Genomic DNA, 22,868 nt, shown 5'->3' on the forward strand with positions numbered 1-22,868 from the left:
AAAAATCTGACCTTGTGGAGCTAACATTCTAAAGCTGGCATTCAGTGTTAGAGATGATGGGGTATTTGATACACTTAAATAAGCCAACCTTGTATTACTCACTCCTGACTTTCTTTCTGTGACATTTTTTCAAATATAATTTTTCTGAAAGAGATTTTACCAATTATTTTTAGGGAAAAAAAGTGTATATATAATATGTGGAAAATTCTCAAAGAGATGGGAATACCAGACCACCTGCCCTGCCTCATGAGAAATCTGTATGAGGTCAAGAAGCAACAGTTAGAACTGGACATGGAACAACAGACTGGTTCCAAATTGGGAAAGGAGTACATCAAGGCTGTATATTGTCACCCTGTTTATTTTACTTATGTTCAGAGTATATCAGGCAAAATGGCTTGATGAAGCACAAGCTGGAATCAAAATTGTATTCCAATCTTGATTGGAGAAGTATCAATAACCTCAGATACGCAAATGACACCACTCTTATGACAGAAAAGGAAGAAGAATTAAAGAGCCTCTAGATGAAAACGAAAGAGGAGAGTGAAAAGTTTGGCTTAAAACTCAACATTCAGAAAACTAAGATCATGGCATTGTGTCCCAACACTTCATGGCAAATAGATAAGGAAATAATGGAAAGAGTGACAGACTTTATTTTGGGGGGCTCCAAAATCACTGCAGATGGTGACTGCAGCCATGAAATTAAAAGACACTCGCCCCTTGTAAGAAAAGCTATAATCAACCTAGACAGAATATTAAAAAGCAGAGACATTACTTTGCCAACAAAGGTCTGCCTAGTCAAAGCTATGACTTTTCCAAGTGTATAGATGCGAGAGTTGGAGTATAAAGAAGGCTGAGCACTGCAGAATTGATGCTTTTGAACTGTGGTGTTGGAGAAGACTCTTGAGAGTCCCTTGGACTGCAAGGAGATCCAACTAGCCCATCCTAAAGGAAATCAGTCCTGAATATTCATTGAAAGGCCTGATGCTGAAGCTGAAACTCCAATACTTTGGCCACCTGATAGGAAGAACTGACTCACTGGAAAAGACCCTGATGCTGGGAAAGATTGAAGGTGGGAGGAGAAGGGGGAAGTCAGAGGATGAGATGGTTTGATGGCATCATCAACTTGATGGCCATGAATTTGAGTAAGCTCCGGGAGTTGGTGATGAATAGGGAAGCCTGGTGTTCTGTTCTACAGTCCATGGGGTCATAAAGAGTCAGACATGACTGAGTAACTGAACTAAATTGATATATTTTTGGACAAGATCCCATAAGTGGGTTCTTAGTTTCCTGACCAGGGACTGAACTCATAACCTCTGCAGTGGAAGTGTGGAATCTTTATCACTGGACTGCCATTAAAGTCATTATTTTTAAAGTATTTTTTAATTGAGAAATAATTTATATATGTGAGCAAAAGATAGACGTTACAGGCAAAGTCTGATCAATTTTATAATTGCATAATCATGCTAATCAAGTTATCGAATATTTTCCATCATAAAGACCCATTTTTCCCCTTCTCATTCAATCTCAGTCCTACTCCTAGAAAGCTACCATTCTGATATTTTTTTGATCAGAGATAACTTTTTCCTGTTCTAAAGGTTTAGATAAATGAAATCATATAGTGTACATTTTTCCTTGTCCAGTTTTTTTTTTTTTTTTTTTAATTCAGACTGCCTCTTCAATCACCTGTGTTTTGTATGTTTATTCCTTTTCATTGCTGAGGAGCATTTTTTTTGTATGTATGAACAACAATTTTTAAATTTGTTCCTCTGCTGATGGATATTTCTTTTATTTTTTATTTGGAGCTCTTATGATTAATGCTGCTATAAACATTCTTGTACAAGTTATTTTGTGTGCATATATTTTTAATTTTCAGTTTTCCTGGGTAAACACCTAGAAGGACTTCTGAGTCATAGGCTTCAATTAGCCTTCTGTTTATGATCAGTTGTATTGAGTATTTTCCTGGACTTATTTCCTGTTAGTATCCAGGCAGGACCAGAACAGTGCTTAGTCTCAAGTTTCTTGACTCCCAGTACTGAGACAATATCCTGCCCAATTCCCTGCGAATATTTTCCCTGCATTTTCAATCTGATAGATGGAAGCAGCACAAATCATATATTTTGGTAGATTTTTTTGTTATCGTTGATATTGTTCCTTCAGTTGGGATAATAAATATGGTACATTTTACGGAATCTTAGACAAGAAAAATTTACAGATCATTTACTTTTTAGTCAATTAATTAATTTAAATTGGAGGATAATTGTTTTACATCATTGTGGTGGTTTTTGCCATACATAGACATATATCAGCCACTGGTGCACATGTGTCCCCCCATCTTGAACCACTGTCCCACCTCCTTCCCCATCCCATCCCTCTGGGTTATAACAGAGCATCAGCTTTGAGTGACCTGCTTCATAAATCGAACTTGCACTGGTCATCTATTTTACATATTGTAATGTATATGTTTCAATATTTTTCTCTCATATCATTCCACCCTTGCCTTCTCCCACTGAGTCAAAAAGTCTGTTCTTTACATCTATGTCTCTTTTACTGCCTTGCATATAGGATTGTCATTACCATCTTTCTAAATTTCATATATATACATTAATATACTGTATTGGTGTTTCTCTTTCTGACCCTCATCCCTCTGTATAATAGGCTCCAGCTTCATCCACCTCCTTAGAATGGACTCAAATGCATTCTTTTTAATAGCTGAGTAATATTCCATATGAATAAATACCACAACTTCTTTATCCATTCATCTGCAGATGGACATCTAGGTTGCTTTCATGTCCTAGCTGTTGCAAACAGTGTTGCAATGAATATTTGAGTGCACATGTCTCTTTCAATTCTGGTTTATTAGGTGTGTATGCCCAGCAGTCAGATTGCTGGGTCATATGGTAGTTCTATTTCCAATTTTTTAAGGACTCTACACACTGTTCTTCATAGTGGCTATACCAGTTTGCATTCTCACAAACAGGTTAAGAGGGTACCCTTTTCTCTACACCTGCTCCAACATTTATTGTTTGTAGCCATTTTGATTCTGGCTATTCTGACTGGTGTGAAATGATATCTCATTGTGGTTTTGATTTACATTTCTCTGATAAAGAGTGATGTTAAGCATTTTTCCTGTTGGTCGTCTGTATTTCTTCTTTGGAGAAATGTCTGTTTAGTTCTTTGATCCAATTTTTCATTGGGTTATTCATAAGTCCCATTTTATTTTTATTTCCATTACTCTGGGAGGTGGGTCATACCGGATCTTGCTACAATTTATGTTAGAGACCGTTCTGCTTATGATTTTCTCTGAGAGTGTTAAAGTTTCTGGTATTACATTTAGGTCTTTAATCCTTTTTGAGTTTAGTTTTGTGTATGGTGTTAAAAAGTGTTCTAGTTTCGTTTTTTTACAGGTGGGTGACCAGTTTTCCCAGGACCACTTGGTAAAGAGATTGTCTTTTCTCCATTGTATGTTTTTGCCTCCTTTGTCAAAGATAAGGTGTCCACAGGTGCATAGATTTATCTCTGGGCTTTCTATTTTGTTCCAGTGATCTATATTTCTGTCTTTGTGCCAGTACTATACTCTCTTGATGACTGTAGCTTTGTAGTATGATCTGAAGTCAGATAGGTTGATTCCTCAAGTTTCATTCTTTTACAAAATTGCTTTGGCTATTCAAGATTTGTGTGTGTGTGTGTGTATGTGTGTTTCCATACAAATTGTGAAATAATTTGTTCTAGTTCTGTAAAAAATACCATTAGCAGCTTGATAGGGATTGCATTGAATCTATAGATTGCTTTGGGTAGTATACTCATTTTCAGGATTTTGATTCTTCCAATCAACAAAAATGGAATATTTCTCGCTCTATTCGTGTCATCTTTGATTTCTTTCATCAGTGTTTTATAGCTATCTATATGTAGGTATTTTGTTTCTTTAGGTAAATTTATTCCTAAGTTTGTTATTCTTTTCATCACAATGGTGAATGGGATTCTTTCCTTAATTTCTCTTTCTGTTTTCTCATTGTTAGTGTATAGGAATGCAAGGGAATTCTGTGTATTAATTTTTATCCTGCAACTTGACTATGTTTATTAATTAGTTCTAGTAATTTTCTGGTGGTGTCTTCAGGGTTTTATAAGTGGAAGATCATGTCATCTGAAACAGAGTTTTATATTTTCCTTTCCAATCTGGAATCCTTTTATTTCTTTTTCTCCTTTGATTGCTGTCACTAAGACATCCAAAACTATGTTGAATAGTAGTGGTGAGAGTGAGCACCTTTGTCTTGTTCCTGACTTTAGGAGAAATGCTTTCAATTTTTCACCATTGAAGATAATGTTTTGTGTGGGTTTGTTGTATATGTCTTTTATTATGTTGAAGTATGCTCCTACTTCGCTGGTGACTTAGAAAGTAAAGTGTCTGCTTACAAAGCGGGAGATCCGAGTTCAGTCCCTGGGTAGGGAAGATCTCCTGGAGAAGAAAATGGCAACCCACTCCAGTATTCTTGCCTGGAAAATCCCATGGATGGAGGAGACTGGTAGGCTACAGTCCATGGGGTTGCAAAGAGTCAGACATGACTGGTGCTCCTTGTATGCCTGCTTCCTGGAGAGCATTTTATCATAAACGGGAGTTGAATTTTGTCAAAGGCTTTCTTGAATCTATTGAGATACTCATGTGGTTTATATCTTTCAATTTTTTAATGTGGTATATCACATTGATTGATTTGGCAATATTATAGAATCCTTTTATCCCTGGAATAAAGCCCACTCAGTCATGATGTATGGACCTTTTAATATGCTGTTGGATCCTGTTTGCTAGAATTTTGTTGTGGATTTCTGCATCTATGTTCTTCAGTGATACTGGCCTGCAATTTTAATTTTCTGTGGCATATTTGTCTGATTTTGGTATTAGGGTGATGGTGGCCTCATAGAATGTGTATGGGAGTTTGCCTTCCTCTGCAATTTTCTGAAAGAGTTTGAGTAGGATAGATGTTAGCTTTTCTTTATTATTATTATTTTGGTAAAATTCAGCTGTGAAGCCTTCTGGTCCTGGGCTTTTGTTTGTTGGAAGATTTTTGATTATAGTTTCCAATTCTGTACTTGTGACGGGTTTGTTGCGATTTTCTATTTCTTCCTGGTTCAGTTATGGAAGGTCATACTTTCTAAGAATTTGTCCATTTCTTCCAAATTGTCCATTTTCAGTTCACTTCAGTTCAGTCGCTCAGTCGTGTCCGACTCTTTGCGACCCCATGAATCACAGCACACCAGGCATCCCTGTCCATCACCAACTCCCGGAGTTCACTCAAATTCATGTCCATCGAGTCGGTGATGCCATTCAGCCATTTCATTCTCTGTCGTCCCCTTCTCCTCCCGCTCCCAATCCTTCCCAGCATCAGAGTCTTTTCCAGTGAGTCAACTCGTCGCATGAGGTGGCCTAAGTATTGCAGTTTCAGCTTTATCATCAATCCTTCCAATGAACACCCAGGATTGATCTCCTTTGGAATTGACTGGTTGGATCGCCTTGTAGTCCGAGGGACTCTCAAGAGTCTTCTCCAACACCACAATTCAAAAGCATCAATTCTTTGGTGATCAGCTTTATTCACAGTCCAACTCTCACATCCATACATGACCACTGGAAAGACCATAGCCTTGACTAGACGGACCTTGGTTGGCAAAGTAACGTCTCTGCTTTTTAATATGCTATCTAGGTCGGTCGTAACTTTCCTTCCAAGGAGCAAGCGCCTTTTAATTTCCTGGTCGCAATCAGCATCCACAGTGATCTTGGAGCCCAAAAAATAAATTCTGACACCATTTACACTGTTTCCCCATCTATTTCCCATGAAGTGATGGGACCAGATGCCATATTCTTTGTTTTCTGAATGTTGAGCTTCAAGCTAAACTTTTCATTATCTTCTTTTACCTTCATCAAGAGACTTTTTAGTTCGCCATCTGGTCCTGGGCTTTTGTTTCTTGGAAGATTTTTGATTATAGTTTCCATTTCTGTACTTGTGATGGGTTTGTTGCGATTTTCTATTTCTTCCTGGTTCAGTTTTGGAAGGTTATACTTTCTAAGAATTTGTCCATTTCTTAAAAGTTGTCCATTTTCAGTCCATTTTACTGGCATATTATTGTTCATAGTAGCCTCTTATGATCTTTTGTATTTCTGTGTTTTCTGTTGTGATTTCTCCATTTTAATTTCTAATTTTATTGATTTGGTTCTTCTCCATTTTATTTTTGATGAGTCTGTTTAACAGTTTGTCTATTTTATTTATCTTCTCAAAGGACAAGCTTTTACTTGTGTTGATCTTTGCTATAGTCTCGTTCGTTTCTTTTTCATTTATTTCTACTGTGATTTTTATGATTTATTTCCTTCCAGTAACTGTGGTTTTCTTGTATTCTTCTTTTTCTAGTTGCTTTAGTTGTAAAATTAGGTTGTTTATTTGATGTTTCTCTTGTTTCTTGAGGTAGGGTTGTATTGCTATGAACCTCCCTCCTAGCACTGCTTTTTCTGAATCCCATAGGTTTTTGGTGGTCTTGTTTTCATTTTAATTTGTTTCAATGCTCATTTTAATTTCCTTTTTTATTTCTTCTGTGAACTGAAGTTATTCAGAAGCCTGTTGCTTAGCCTCCCTCTTTGTATTTTTTATAGTTTTTCTTCTTTTCCCCTCTAGTTGATATGTAATCTTACCACATTGTGATCAGGGGAAAAAAATACTTGAAATGATTTCAAATTTTTCAAAATTTACCGAGGCTAGATTTATGTTCCTGGATGTCATTTGTCTTGGAGAATGTTCTGTGTGCACTTAAGAAAAATGTGAGACCCATTGGATTTGGGTGAAATCTCCTGTAAATTTCAGTTAGGTTTAACTGGTTCGTTGTTTGATTTAAAACTTGTGTTTCCTAGATAATTTTCTTTTTGGTTATTCTATCTGTAAATTTGAGTTGGCATTAAATCTCCCACTATTATTGTGTTACTGTTAATTTCCCCTTTCATACTTGTTAGCATTTGCCTTATGTATTGAGGTGCTCCTATATTGAGTGCATGTATGTTTATAATTGTTATTTCTTTTTTTTTTTTGGATTTATCTTTTGATCATTACACAGTGTCTTTCTTTGAGTCTTATCACAGTCTACATTTCAAAGTCTATTTTACCTGATATGACTACCACTATTCCTGCTTTTTATGGTCTCCATTTACATGAAATATCTTTTTCCAGCTCCTCACTTTCACTCTATATGTGTCCCTAGGTTTGAGGTGGAGCTCTTGTAGACAGTATATATAGGAGTCTTATTTTTGTATCCATTTGGCCAGACTTTTTCTTTTGACTGGAGCATTTAACACATTTGCATTTACAGTAACTATTGACTGCAACCATGAAATTAAAAGATGCTTACTTCTTGGAAGGACAGTTATGACCAACCTAGACAGCATATTAAAAAGCAGGGGCTTTACTTTTCTGACAAAGATCCATCTTGTCAAGGCTAAGGTTTTTCCAGTAGTCATGTATGGATGTGAGAGTTGGAGTATAAAGAAAGCTGAGAGCCAAAGAATTGATGCTTTTGAACTGTGATATTGGAGAAGACTCTTGAGAGTCCCTTGGACTGCAAGGAGATCCAACCAATCCATCCTAAAGGAGATTAGTCCTGAGTGTTCATTGAAAGAATTGATGTTGAGGCTGAAACGCCATACCTTGGCCATCTGATGTGAAGAACTGACTCATTGGAAAAGGCCCTGATGCTTGGAAATATTGAAGGCAGGAGAAGGGGATGACAGAGGATGAGATGGTTGGATGGCATCACCGACTCAGCGGAGATGAGTAAACTCCGGGAGTTGGTGATGGACAGGGAGACCTGGTGTGCTGTGGTCCATGGGGTAGTGAAGAGTCTGACACGACTAAGTGATTGAACTGAGCTCTTGATAACCATGATCCGGTTACCATTTACTTTTTTCCTTTGGTTTCATTTTAATAAACGTTTTCTCTATTTCCTGTCTAGAGAAGATCCTTTAGCATTTGTTGAATAGCTGGTTTGGTAGTGCTGAATTCTCTCATCTTTTGCTTGTCTGTAAAGCTTTTGATTTCTCCTTTATATCTGAATGAGATCTTTGCTGGGTAGAATAATCTTGGTTGTAGGTTTTTCTCTTTCATTACTTTAAAAATGTCTTGCCATTCCCTTCTGATGTGAAGAATTTCTATTGAAAGCTCAGCTGTCATCTTTATGGGGATACCCTATTGTGTTTGTTGTTTTTCCTTTACTGTTTTAATATTTTCACCTTGTGTTTAATTTTTGTTAGCTTGATTAATATGTTTCTTGTTGTATTTCGTCCTGGATTTATCTTGTTTGGGACTCTCTGGGTTTCTTGGACTTGGGTGGCTATTTCCTTGTGCAATTTAGGGAAGTCTTCCACTATTATTTTCTAAAGTATTTTCTCATGCCATTTTTTTTTTTGTCTGCTTCTTAGACACATATGATTCAAATGTTGGGGCGTTTAACATTTTCCCAGAAGTCTCTGAGATTGTCTCATTTCTTTTAATTGATTTTTCTTTTTTCTTCTCTGCTTCATTTATTTCCACCATTCTATCTTCCACGTCACTTATCCTCTCTTCTGCCTCAGTTATTCTACTGTTGGTTCCCTCCAGAGTGTTTTAATCTAAGTTACTGCAGTGTTAATTATTGATTGATTCTTCTTTGTTTCTTCTAGGTAGTTATTAACCATTTCTTGCATCTTCTCTACCCTGTCTCTAATCTATTTATTTGTAACTCCATTTTGTTTTCAAGGTTTTGGATCATCTTTACTATCATTATTCTGAATTCTTTCTCAGGTAGACTTCCTATCACCATGTCTTTTGTTTGACTTGATGGGTTTTTATCATGTTGTTTCACTTGCTGAATATTTATCTTCCTTTTCTTTTTTCTTTTTTTAGATTTCTGTGTTTGGAATGCTCTTTCTGCAGGCCGGAAGTTCATGGTTCCTCTTAACTCTGGAGTCTGTTCCCTGTGGGTGGTGTTGGACCAGTGGCTTGTCAAAGTTTCCTGGTTGGGGGAACTTGTGTCCGTGTTCTAGTGGTTGGAGCTGGATATCTTCTATCTGGAGTGCAGTGAAGTGTCTAGTAGTGACTTTTGGGTGTCTATGGGTTTGGCATGGCTTTGGGCAGCCCATTTTTTATGTTCCATGTTGTATTCCTGTTTACTGGAGAATTCTGTGGTGTGTTAGTTCACTAAACTTGTTGGTTCTTGGGTGAAGCTTAGTTTCAGTGTAGGTATGGAGACTTTTGGGTGAAATATTGTCTATTAATATTCCCTGGAGTCTGGAGTTCTCAGATGTTCTAAAGTTCTGGAGTTAAGACTCATGTCTCTGGGTGCTTGTCCTTCTCTTACAGTAGCCTCAATACTTCTTCATCCATAAAGTGGAGATTAAAAAAAAAAACAACCCTAGGTTAATAAAACCCTAGGACACAACTCCCCAGAGCCAGGAACACCCAGAGACATTCATACAGTTATGTAGGGAAGAAAATAAAAAGGAGAGAAATAGAGGTGACCAGGAGGAGAAAAGGGAGAGTTAAAAGTGGACAGTGCAATCAATCCAGTAATTACATCCTTAAGTGCTCACCACAACCAGGAACACCCAGAGACATTTACAAGCTTATATAGAAAAGAGAAAAGGGAGGAACGAGATAGGGGTGACATGTAAGGGAATATAAAAATGGGAAAAGAGGAATCAAGCCAGTAATCAAATCCCTAAGTGAAAATGAATACAGAAGATTAGAGACTTAAAGGCACAAAATGGATAATGAATATCAAAAAGCAAAGATCAAAAACCTGGAAGTTAGACATTAAAAAATACAGTGTAAAAATCCAAAACAAAATTGATCAAAAAATTAATATATATGTATATGAACTTTGTTTTAAAAAATAAAGTTTCCTTTTTTTTTTTTTAAAGGTAGTGAAAGTTAAAGTTGCTCAGTCGTGTCTGACTCTTTGCGACCCCATGGACTATACAGTCCATGAAATTCTCCAAGCCAGAATACTGGAGTGGGTAGCCTTTCCCTTCTCCAGGGGATCTTCCCAACCCAGGGATTGAATCCAGGTTTCCCGCATTGCGGACTGATACTTAACCAGCTGAGCCACAATGGAAGCCCAAGAATACTGAGGTTGGTAGCCTGTCCCTTCTCCAGCAGATCTTCCTGATCCAGGATTTGAACCAGGGTCTCCTGCATTGCAGGTGAATTCTTTACCAACTGAGCTATCAGGAAAGGTAATAGTAGGCTACAAAAATGAAAGTTAAGGGAGTAACAACTTTATTATTTTTAATTTAAAAAGTGATGATAGTAAAAATATATCTAGGAATTTCTCTGAAACTGTTGTGGGTAGTTTTGTGTCAGTTCACTGTCAGGTAGTCCCTTGTTTCAGCTTGTACTTGTTCTCAAGGTCTATATTTGCCCTGAAGGAGGAAACAGACAGAATAGGCTCCACCGAATAGAATCATAAATTCTATTATGCTTTTTGGGGTATGACCACAAACCTATTGATAATTTTTCACCGTTAACTACCTAGGCTTAAGGCATATGAATAACAGGTGTAAGGCATAACGAATCACAGGTTAACTTTGATTGTATCTTTCTTTTCCTTTGTTCAGACTAGTTTCAGGGAATTTGGGGAGGTGGGTTTGAGCATATACAATTAGGGTATATAAGGTTTTCACAAAAACTGGTCAGGATCCTTGGCTGAGAGAAGACTCTGCCTTGGGCCTGCTGGTGTAATAAACTTCACTCCACTATCTGCATTGTCTTTTGGAGTGAGTTTGCTTCCCAGAATGTGTGGCTACAACATTTGGTGCATTGGCCGGGAAACTCCTCACTTTGAGGAGACAAGTCCCATTTGGGACTACTCCAAAGCCTTGCAGCTCGAATTTTCTAGAAGGGGAAAGGCTCCTTGCCCTTCTGGAAGGATTCTGCTTCTCAATGCCTGGATCTTTCATGTTAGCAGGTAGTAGATGGCAGCAAGGGAACTTAGCACCTAGGTGAGGAGGAACCCACCAGTCAGGGTGGATGAGGAGGCCTGATCAGCCCCCTGGGAAGGACTAGAAGGGGCACGGACCCACAGGACTCTGGAATAGGCAGGTGACAGCGATTGCTTGGTACACAGATTGACAAGAGTGTTAGGCTTTAGGAAGGAAATTTGTGAATGTCATTTAGAAGGTGGTGTACATGCTGTCTTGGGAAAAATTATTACCAAACAATCTCCAGGGGATTGTTAGACGAAACTTGGTCTTTGTGTGCTTGTATTCTGCCCTCCCTAAGGAGATGTCCCATCTGCTGTGAAATACTTGAACCCCCTTGGAATTGTCAGGCTAGAAGGAGTGGAATAAATAAGTGAGTATGAATTGGCTTTTCCGGAGACAGCCTGGGATGTGGGATATTTATGTGTTTTTATCTGTACCTGACCAAGCCCACCAAGGCAGAACGGACTTTAAAAGTTAAGGGAGAAACAGTCTTGTATCACATGGAGTTCTGGTTAGGCCGTGCCCCTCTCTCTCTGGGATCTGGCAGGTAAGGCTCTTCTCACCCCAATTAGGAAGGAGGCGGAATGGCAATTTAAGTGTTTCATTGAGTGGAAATATCAGAAGTACGTACGGTACCAAGAACTTCATAGACAGAATGAAAAGGAAAAGTAGAAGAAGGTCCGAGAAGGTAAGCAAGATGGGGGGAAGTGAATCTAAGGCAACTGTATTGGAGTGCATGATTTAAAATTTAAAGAAGGGATTTGGAGAAGACTATGGGGTGAAGATGATGCCTAACTTCCCCCACATACTCTGTGAGGCTGAATGGCCCCCTATGGGAGTAGGATGGCCACCAGAGGACACCATGAACTTAAAAACATAGTGGAAGCAGTCTATACAGTAGTCACAGGAGAGTCAGGACAACTGGATCAATATCCATATATTGATTCATGGCTAGGGTTAGCTCAAGACACTCCTATTTGGACTAGGTTTTGTATCCAGAAGGGAAAGGGAAAAATATTAATGGCACAAAAATTGACTGATGATAATAAAGGAAATTATACAGGATTTGGACGGGGATGACCTGACCCCTCTCCCATACTGGATAATGATGCGCCCGCCTCCCAGTGATCCACCAGGACTGGAGGCCACCTTAATGCCCGATCCAGGGCCAAGTGAAGTTCATGCAGCAACCACTGCTCTTCCGCCAGCTCTCCCAGAGATCATAGAGCCACCATTTCGGCAGGCTCTGATCCCAGCAATGGAGACCTCTGGTCAACGCCCCCAGGATTCCACCTCAGCCAGACCACCTAGACTGTATCCACCTCTCCCAGTGAGTACTGATTGAAAGGGGGAAGAAAACACAGGAATTAGACAGAGACTGCACTCCGCCAAGGAGCAGGGGGAAAGAACCACGCTACAGATGCCCCTCAGAGAGCTACAACAGCCTCCAATTCAGGACGCATGTGGGAACTACCATCAGCTGCTTGTAGCCTATTATTACTAGCCATTTTCCTCTACGGATATATTAAACTGGCAGAGACACACTCCACAGTACTCGGGGGAGCCACATGCCATGATTAGGCTAATGGAGACTATTTTTCAAACCCACCGCCCTACATGGGATGACATAATCCAATTACTAGTCTGGCTTTTCAGCACGAAGGAAAGACACAGGATCCTAACTGAGGTCAGAACATGGTTAAGAGAAATGGAACCTGAGGGTACTGCAAACCTGCAGTGGTGGGCAGAACTAGCCACCCCTGAGGAGAGGACCAATTGGGACTGTAAGACAGAGGAAGGGAGGGGCCACCTGGAGAGATATCAGGGGGCTATATTACAAGGTCTCAAGAGGGGACCCAAAAACCTATAAGTAGTGCAAAATCTTCTGAAATGATTCAAAGGGAAAGCGAATCACCCTCTGAATTATATGAAAAACTGTGTGAGGCCTGTAGGCTTTATACACCAATAGATCCAGAGGCTGCTGGGTCTCAGTTGGTGATAAATGCAGACTTTGTGTCTCAAGACTACCCCGAAAATGTCAGATTGGGGGCACCAAGTCACTCATGAATTTTTATACATCCCTGAGTGCCCAGTACCTTTGTTAGAAAGAGACTTGCTGTCTAAATTGGGGGCACAAGTGACCTTTATTCCCAAGAAAGACCCACTCTTCGAGTGGGCTCAACCACCTATTTACTCTTCCTCTCGGTAACCCCTCAAGATGGATGGAGGTTGCATGATCTCTTGGAAGGGAAACCAGACAGGCTAAATAGTCAAGGAAGAGAGTTAATTCAATAATTCCCTGAGGTCTGTGTGGAAGGCAAACCCTCGGGCTTGCAAAACAAGTCCGACTGATAATAAAACTTAAACCCAGTACAATTACATCAGTACCCTCCTTGGGCCTGCCAGACCTTGTTAAACCGATACTCTTTATGTGACTGAAAAGGATAAGGTGGTTATGGGAGTGTTGTCCCAGACTATGGGGACATGGCACAGACCCGAAGCTTATCTCCAGAAGTGACTGGACAATGTTGCCACTGGGTGGCCGCGACGCTTAAGGACAGTTGCTGCAGTTGCCTTACTGGTCCGGGAGGCAACCAAGCTGACTTTGGGCCAAGATTTGATCCTAGAAGTCCCGCATGTAGGTCAACACTCTCCTGCGAGGGACCCCCATAAATGGCTGTCGACATCCCGGATTACCCAATATCGGGAACTGTTATGTGAGAAACCCCATGTTACTATTGAGCCTTGTCAGGCCCTGAATCCAGCCACTCTCCTTCCTGTGGGAGAAGGTGGGCCCTCACATGATTGCAAGGAAATATGCCAACAGACCTGACTTGAGAGACCAGTCAATCCCAGACCCAGATTTGGCCCTTTACACTAATGGCACCAGCCTGGTGAAACAAGGACAATGACTATTGGAATATGCAGTAGTGGAATAAACCATCGTTGAGGCTAGCTCTCTGCCATCACACTGGTCTGCTCAATGGACCGAATTATATGCTCTAATCTGGGCTGTCCAGCTGTCAAAAGATAAGAAGACAAACATTTACACATACTCCAGGTATGTCTTTGCCACACTACATGTACACAGGGCTCTGTATAAGGAGAGAGGCCTTTTGACAGCTAGTGAAAAATATATTAAAAATAAAGAAGAAGTTAAGACCCTATTAGATGCTGCCTGGGAAACAGAAAGTGTTGCAGTCATTAACTGCTGAGGATATCATAAAGAGGATACCCCCTGCACTTGGAGACACAAACTGGCAGATGAGACCGCTAAACAAGCAGCCGAGGGCTTGAGGGTGACAAGTGAAGCCCCTATTAAAGCTCTCGTATTGGTGGAGTTGCCTGAACTAATGCTGGACTCTCCAAAATACACTGAAGCCCAAAACCAACTAGCCAAAGTGGAAGGGGGCAACAAGACTGAAAAGGGACGCTGGGAATTGCCAAGTGGCAAATTATTGGTACCAGAGGAGCTGGCACCCACTCTGGTAAGCCAAACACACCAAGTGACCCACCTAGGCCATGATAAACTGGAAGAGTTAATTCGAGCATATTTCTTGTTTCCCTGCCTCTCTTCCCTATGCAGAACAGAATCTCAACTGCACTGCCTGCTCACAGGTCAATGCTGCCTCTCGACACAGACAGAAACCTCTGGGGATTCAGCTAAAAGGCACACTAACCTTTGAGCACCTGAAAGTGGACTTCACTGAGATGAAACTTCACCGACATTACTGTTACCTGCTGGTCATGGTATATACATTCTTGGTTAGGTAGAAGCTTTTCCTACCCAGACTGAAAGAACATCAGACATAGCCTGGTGCTTGCTTAGGGAGATAGTTCCCAGATTCAGATTTCCTGCCAGCATTGGATTGGACAATGGCCCGCCTTTTATAGCTGATTTAGTTCAACAAGTAAGCAAAACTTTAAACATCAAATGGAAGTTACATACAGCATATAGGCCCCAGAGTTCTGGGATAGTGGAAGGAGCCAACTGGACACTTAAAGAGACACTCTCCAAGTGGATCATAGAGACTGACTGCTTCTGGGTGGACTTGTTTCCAACAGCTCTGCTCAGACTCAGGATGACTCCACCGTCCCATGACTATTCTCCACACGAAACTGTGTTTGGGAGGCCCCCTCCTGTAGTAAAACAGTTGTCAACACATTTGCCTCAGGTAAGGGGAGATGAGATTTCACAGCAGATGGAACAACTGGGTAAGGTAATAAATCAGGTAACTAAGTTTGTACAAGAAAGGGTGCCATTTCCCCTTGGGGAACAGATTCACAAATTTGTGCCCAGGGATCAGGAGTGGGTCAAGAGCTGGAAACACAAATTCTTGGCCCCACATTGGAAGGGTCCATATACTGTTGTTCTAACCACCCTTACGGCAGTTAAAGTTGCCCGTGTCACTCCCTGGATCCACCACATGAGGATGAAGAGAACATACCATGCAGACCCAGAAAACTCTGAGTGGACTGTGCAGCAGGACCCCACTAACCCTCGAGAGACTAAGATTATCCTTAAGAAGAAGAAGAAGGAACAGAAGATCCTGAAAAAGCCCCTTCAGGATGAAGCTGCATAATCAACTCCTGCTGTTTGGCCTCATCAACGTGATTTTGAATTTAACTTCCGTTTCAACTCAGGGTGATGTTCTCTTCTCATGGCACATTCTTACACAGACTTCCACAACACCTCCAGCTGCTGGGTATGTGGGGCTATGCCTCTGTCTGTGATGGATAGACTTCCTTGGTGGGTGTCACCACTCCACCAAGGAGATTTTAAACAACTCAGCTCTTTTCTGCAGTGACAAAAAGAGACTTTCCTTTCTCTTGTCAATCATAATCTCTCCCTGTTATCTTGGTGTAAGCCAGACCTACAGTCAATAGACTCGGGTCATGGAGTTACATTTGATGTAAACACCAGTTTCATAGAAGAATCAAAAGCCTATATCTCATATTTAAAGAATAAAAATGAAAAAAGCTCCCTGACCGGCAAGGGAGGAGAGGCCTCTAGGTATGCTGAACAATTCTACCAAGTCTGGGATGAATATTTATGGATGACCCCAGAAAAGGGTCAATTAATTACTCCCACCACTATATGCTGAGAACAAAAAGAACAAAGCGTAAGGTTTAGTGATCGTCCATTAGACCCAAAAGAACTAAAATATATGGGATATCTATCCTGCAAACAATGTAATTCGAGGTCACATACCACCCCAACCAGTCCATCCATTGGCCAGGCTCTGATTGGAAATACAACCCTGGAATCCACTTGGTGGCGCCCAAAGGAATTCAATGGCTTTAGGGGCTTAACCTTGGCCTTGGTTACCAGTCGGCTGGGTAGGCCACTGCACACTGGGGTTTGCTTTTGCCCATGGCAGCATAAAGCCTAACCTATAACAAGCTCCAGTAAATATACCTTATTTACATGCTAGGTGGACAAGTTCTGTGTTTCAATGATATGTGTATATCGCTGCCTTATTCATACCTTCTATAGGGACAACAGATATTATGATTAAAGTAGAAGCCTTGACTAATTTCACAAAACAGGCCCTCCTAGATAGTTTTAAAGCCATGCAAGCTTTAAATGAAGAAAAAATCCAAATGAGAAAAGCAGTAATTCAAAATAGAATGGCTTTGGACATGCTCACAGCTGCTCAAGGAGGAACCTGTGCTATAATTAAGGTTGAATGTTGTGTATATATTCCTGATTTATCTGGCAGTGTATCAGCTGTTTAGATGACATGAAAAACCAGGTAAAAGCAATGTCAAGTTAAAACATTCCTTTCTGGACTTCAGTCCTATCTTGGGTGAAGGGTGATTTTTGGAAAACTATATTTACCATTGTTACAGTTGCCTTGATAGTTCCACTTTGTGGACCCTGCATTTTACAATGTATTATGAACTTTGTAACCCAAAGTTTGGTTTCATTCTCCCAAATTGGTGGTCGGAGAGCCAGGGTGCAATATATCCCTATGAGTGATGTTCATACTATGAGTTAAGGGCATCAAGAGGGGTAATGAAGGAAGAAACAAACAGAACAGTCTCCATCTTGAAAGCAGGACTCCATCTTGGGCTGGACTGTGGACTTTGACCTATATGCCCAGTATCTATGGAAACAACATACCAACTGGAAAACCAGATCCCACCCCACCTTCACATGGAAGATCCCCAGGGCTCATACCTAGACTCTCCGTTGCCTAAAATAATACCCTAATTATCTGTATAACCGAATAGAATCATAAATTCTATTATGCTTATTGGGGTATGACCACAGGCCTATTGATAATTGTCCACTGTTAACTACCTAGGCTTAAGGCATACGAATCACGGGTTTAAGGCATACAAATCACGGGTTAACGTTGATTGTATCTTTCTTTTCCTTTGTTCAGACTAGTTTCAGAGAACTGGGGAGGTGGGTTTGAGTACGTACACTTAGGATATATAAGGTTTTCATAAAAATACTGGTCAGGATCCTTGGCTAAGAGAAGATTCTGCCTTGGACCCACCAGTGTAATAAACTGCACTCCACTATCTGCATTGTCCTTCTGAGTGAGTTTGTTTCCCAGAACGCGTGGCTACAACAGCCCCTTAAATGCATAGTCTCAGCATTAACTTTACTGCAGGGTTTTAATCTTTTGTACTTGTCACTTCCAGAGTGGTTCCCCCTTCTTTATTTAGGCTTCCTCTGTTTGCAAGTCTCTTCAGTGTCTAATTTCTGCGCTGACAGGAGGGGCCAAACATGTCTACTTATTCAGATTCACTTGTTCAATCGTGCTGTGGAGAGGGAGGAATACTGCAAACAAATACCACTGGCCTGTGTGGGGAGTGTTCACAGTGAATGAACCACACTGGGTTTGCCATCACCCAATGTAGCGTGTACTTGCCAGGTCCACAGTGCTCAAGTTTCAGGGTGCTCTACAGGGCCACTGTCCCACGTGGGCCCTACATTTCACGCACTTCCCAGGTCTAAACCACTCAGGTTGTCGGGTGTTCTGCAAGGGCACAGATCCAGATGAACTGTTTGTTTTTGTCCTTCCCAGGTCCAAGCCACTCATCTGATTGGGTGCTTGGCGAGTGCACTGTCCTAGATGGGCCATGCATCTTATGCACCTCCTTAGTACCAGCTATTCAGTTTCCCAGGTGTGCCATAAGGGCACAGTCCCAGGTGTACTGTGTGTCTCCTCTGCAGAGCTAATCTTAGTCGGTGACACCCCTGGCAGATGTGAACCGTCCAGAATCCTAGATATGGTTATCACCTGGCAGACTGCTCACAGTTTGGGAGATGTGGTCTCTGGGGCTTGCAGCAGCCCTTTTGTTTTTTGGTTCTGGCTGCCGCACACCTGTCTCACTGCCTCTGGGGAGGTAGGCCTCTAAACAGGACCTAGCTTGCTCTCCTTTGGCATTCACTACAATCCTTTGTTCTATGAGGGTGCCAGGAGTCACCATGAGGCATTAGAGTCTTTTGCAGTAGAGGGGTTTTTATTTTTTTGGTCTTTCTGGCTATCCCACGATTTGGGTTGCTATATCACCTTAGCTCTCTGAGATTGTCCTTAGGTCATTCAAGCCCAGTCCTTACTTCAAGGACCAAAGGTGCAGTCTGCGGACATGAGTGTCTGAGTCAGTTCTCTGCTGGTAATTGCAGTTAGGTTCAGATTCTGTGGGATTATTTTTTCCCTTGGTTCTGTTGCCCTCTGAGATTCCAAAGCTCCCCACAGACACGACTGTGAGAGGGCTTCCTATTGTGCAGAAGCTTCTCCTTCATGACTCCTTCCCCAGAATGGGTCTCTGTCCCTAAATCTTTTGTTTGTTTTTGTTTTTTATATTTGTCTTACCTAGTTTCAAAGAGTATGGGCTGCCTTTTTGGGTGCCTGATATCCTCCACCAGTGTTCAGAAGTTGTTTTGTGGAAGTTGCTCAATATTCAAATGATGCCTTGATCAATTCGTTGGGGTGAAAGTGGTCTCCCAGTCCTATTCCTCTGCCATCTTGGGACTGCTCCAGATGTCATCCCTAATATCATCCCTATATCATAAATATCATCCCTAATGTTAGCATGTAAAGCTATGTATTTTCTCTCACTACTCCTCCAGCTGCACCCTGCACATTTTGATTCATAGTTTTCAGTATCATTTAGCTCAAAACATTTTCTAACTTCTCCTGTAATTTCATCTTTGATAAATGAGTTATTTGAAATTATGTTTCTTAATTTAAAAATATTCATACTTTTAGCTTATTTTTTATTGTGATTTCTAATTGGGTTGCATTTTGGTCAGGAGACATAGTCTGCATGTTTTCAATTCCTTAAAATGAGACTTACTTATAGGCAATTCCTTAAAATGAGACTTACTTATAGCAAATGATATGATCTAAATTAGTGAATCATCCATGTGCTCTTGAAAAGAATGCATATGTTCTTCTACTTGGTTTATTATTCTACCAATGGAAATTAGTTTAAAATTTCTGACAGTGTTGTTCAAGTATTCTATACCCTTACGATTTTCAGTTTGCTTGTTCTATCAGTCCCTGAAAAAGGAATGTGAGACTCTTCAAATGTAATTATCGATTATGTCTATTTCTCCATTTACTTCAATTATATTTCATGTCATGTTTAAAACTCTGCTATTTGTTGAATATAAATATTAAATATATATTAAGGATATCTTACTAATGAATTGGGTCTTCCCTGGTGGTTCACACAGTAAAGAATCCATTGCAATGAACTGACTCTTTTGTTATTTTGATATATTCCTTTTTCTCTAATTTATTATATCTTGTCCAGTAATCTACTTTCTCAGATATCAATATATCCACTCCAGCTTTCTTATGATTAAGGTTTCTGATCCCTATCTGGTTTTCAATACCATAATCTCTCTCTATTTTGATAATGCTTCCATGACAATCTTCAGGATATGTCAATGTCTTCCAGGAGAATATTTATAATATTTCATTTTCATAAAGCACTTACAATACTTATTAATCTTTACTGGTTTTCCATTACTTATAAGATATAAATTATTCAGCTTGCCATCCATTGATTTCCACTGTGTGGCCCCAGTTTATAATTAAAAATGTTTATTTTTTCCCTATAAGAATCTTCTGCATCATTCAAAGTGGCCTGAAAAACACAGACCACAAAATGGCTAGTGAATTCTTATCTGTAGTAGATTGAATAATTGTCTTTATTCTTCATCTATCTTGAATCCATACTCCTTTAACGTGTAATTTTGCAGTTCCTCATACTACATTTAGTGTGTGCTTGCTTGCCAATTGACTTTGGACTTGACCATATTACCTCCTTCGTCCAAGACAGTTAGAAGATGTGACACAAGCAGATATCACATGTTCAAAGGCTTGAAATGTGCTTACAAAGTTGGGCTTGTATTTTTGCTATCACCCTGATATTTTGGTTCTCCTGCTTGTGAAAGGAAGATGCAACTTATTGCCAAGGCTAGCTAAGCTCAGGTGAAAACGGTCAATTTCTATTTGACCCACAAATGCATGAGTGAGAAGAAATGATTGCTGTTTTTGGCCATTGGGTTTCGAAGTGCTTTATTGTTGTTTAGTTGCTAAGTCATGCCCGACACTTTTGAAACTCTATGGACTATTGCCTGCCAGTCTCCTCTGTTCATGGGATTTCCCAGGCAAGAATATTGGAATGAGGTCATTTCTTTCTCCAGGGGATCCTCCCGATTGGAGATCAAACTTGCATTTCCTGTTTGGCAGGTGGATAATTTACTACTGAGCCACCAAAAAGTACTTTGCTACACACTAATATTGTGTCAATAGTTAATGGACATATTGCATTTGCACTTTTGTTCATAGTCTTATTTTCATCTTTCATCAATCATTTAGACTTATCTTAGATATATACATATTTTACAAGGCTCAATCTAATGCCCCATCCTCAAAATATTTTCTGTTAACAATTTAGTTCATAAAGATTTTCTCCTTCTTTGTCATCCTTTAACATGTCCTGTCTGTGCAAGTATTTTGGGAAATATAACTTACCACACATATAGATTTATAAGTTTGTGTATCCTATTCCCAATTATCTATAGCATTTCTTTTCCACTAAGTTTTATTGAGGTATAACTGACAAACAGGATACCACACAATTGCACTCATTTCACATGTTCACAAACCAATGCTCAAAATTTTCCAAGCGAGGCTTCAATAGTAAGTGAACCAAGAACTTCCAGATGTTCAAGCAGGATTTAGAAAAGTCAGAGGAACCAGAGATCAAATTGCCAACATGCACTGGAACATCGTAAAAGCAAGAGAGTTCCAGAAAAACATCTAGGCTTCAACAGAATGTGAACTGACAACTTCCAGATTTTCATCTCACACGCCAACAAAGTAATGCTAAAAATTCTCCAAGTTAGCCTTCAACAGTATATGAACCAAGAGCTTCCAGATGTTCAAGCTGGATTTAGAAAAGGCAAAGGAACCAGAGATCAAATTGCCAACATCTTCTGGATCATAGAAAAAGCAAGATAATTCCAGAAAAACATCTACTTTTGCTTTGTTGACTATGCCAAAGCCTTTGTCTGTGTGGATCACAACAAACAGTGGTGCATTCTTAAAGAGATGGGAATACCAAATCACATTACCAGCCTCCTGAGAAATCTGTATGCACATCAAGAATAACAGTACTGGACATTGAACAATGGACTACTTCCAAATTAGGAAAGAAGTACGACAAGGTTGTATGTTGTCACTGTGCTTATTTAACTTATATGCAGAATACATCATGCAAAATGCTGGGCTGGATGAAGCACAAGCTGGAATCAAGATTGCTGGGAGAAATATCAATAACCTCAGATATGAAAATGACACCATCCTTATGGCAGAAAACCAAGAGTAACTGAAGAGCCTCTTGATGAAAATGAAATTGGAGAGTGAAGAAGCTGGCTTAAAACTCAACATTCAAAAACTAAGATCATGGAATCTGGTCCCATCACTTCATGGCAAACAAATACTTGCTCCTGGGAAGAAAAGCTATGAGAAACCTTAGACAGAATATTAAAAAGCAGAGACATTACTTTGCAGACAAAGCTTCATCTAGTCAAAGCTATGGCTTTTCCAGTAGTCATGTATGGATGTGAAAGTTGGACCATAATGAAGACTGAGCACCGAAGAATTAATGCTTTTGAACTGTGGTGTTGGAGAAAACTGTTGAGAGTCCCTTGGACTGCAAAGAGGTTAAATCAGTCAATCCTAAAGGAAATCAGTCCTGAATATGCATTGGAAGGACTGATGCTAAAGCTGAAGCTCCAATACTTTGGCCATCTGACGCAAAGAACTGACTGCTTAGAAAAGACCTTGATGCTGGGAAATACTGAAGACAGGAGGAGACAAGGATGACAGAGGTATTTGGATGGAGTCACTGACTCGAAAGACATGAGTTTCAGAAGCTATGGGAGTTGACAATGAAGCAGGAAGCCTGGTGTGCTGCAGTCCATAGCGTTGCAAAGAGTCGGACACGACTGAGCAACTGAGCTGAACTGTACTTTGTCCAGCCTCACTTTTTATAAGTAACAATGGAGCAAAGTAATAGTTCCTAATTTCAAGTTACATTACATTCTTCCAGTGTGCCTTTGACACAAATGTATTGTTGTCTCTCAGATAAAGGTTTCTCTCCCACACCTCAGTTCCACCCCAGGATGCAAGTTATGTTTGTAAAAAGAAAATTCCACGTACATAGTGAGCATTAGTTCTACGTTAAGGAATCCAAGCTGCTCACATTCCTAAAGATTGTTCTCACATTTCAATTTTCTATGAGTATATTCAATCCCTGGGTTGGAAGATCCCCTGGAGGAGGAAACGGCAACACACTCCAGTCTTCTTGATAGGAAAATCCCATGGAGAGAGGAACCTGATGA

Source organism: Moschus berezovskii, chromosome X (genome assembly GCF_049115385.1).
Source record: "Moschus berezovskii isolate FMDL1 chromosome X, NW_MosBer_1.0, whole genome shotgun sequence".
Lineage (NCBI taxonomy): Eukaryota > Metazoa > Chordata > Mammalia > Artiodactyla > Moschidae > Moschus > Moschus berezovskii.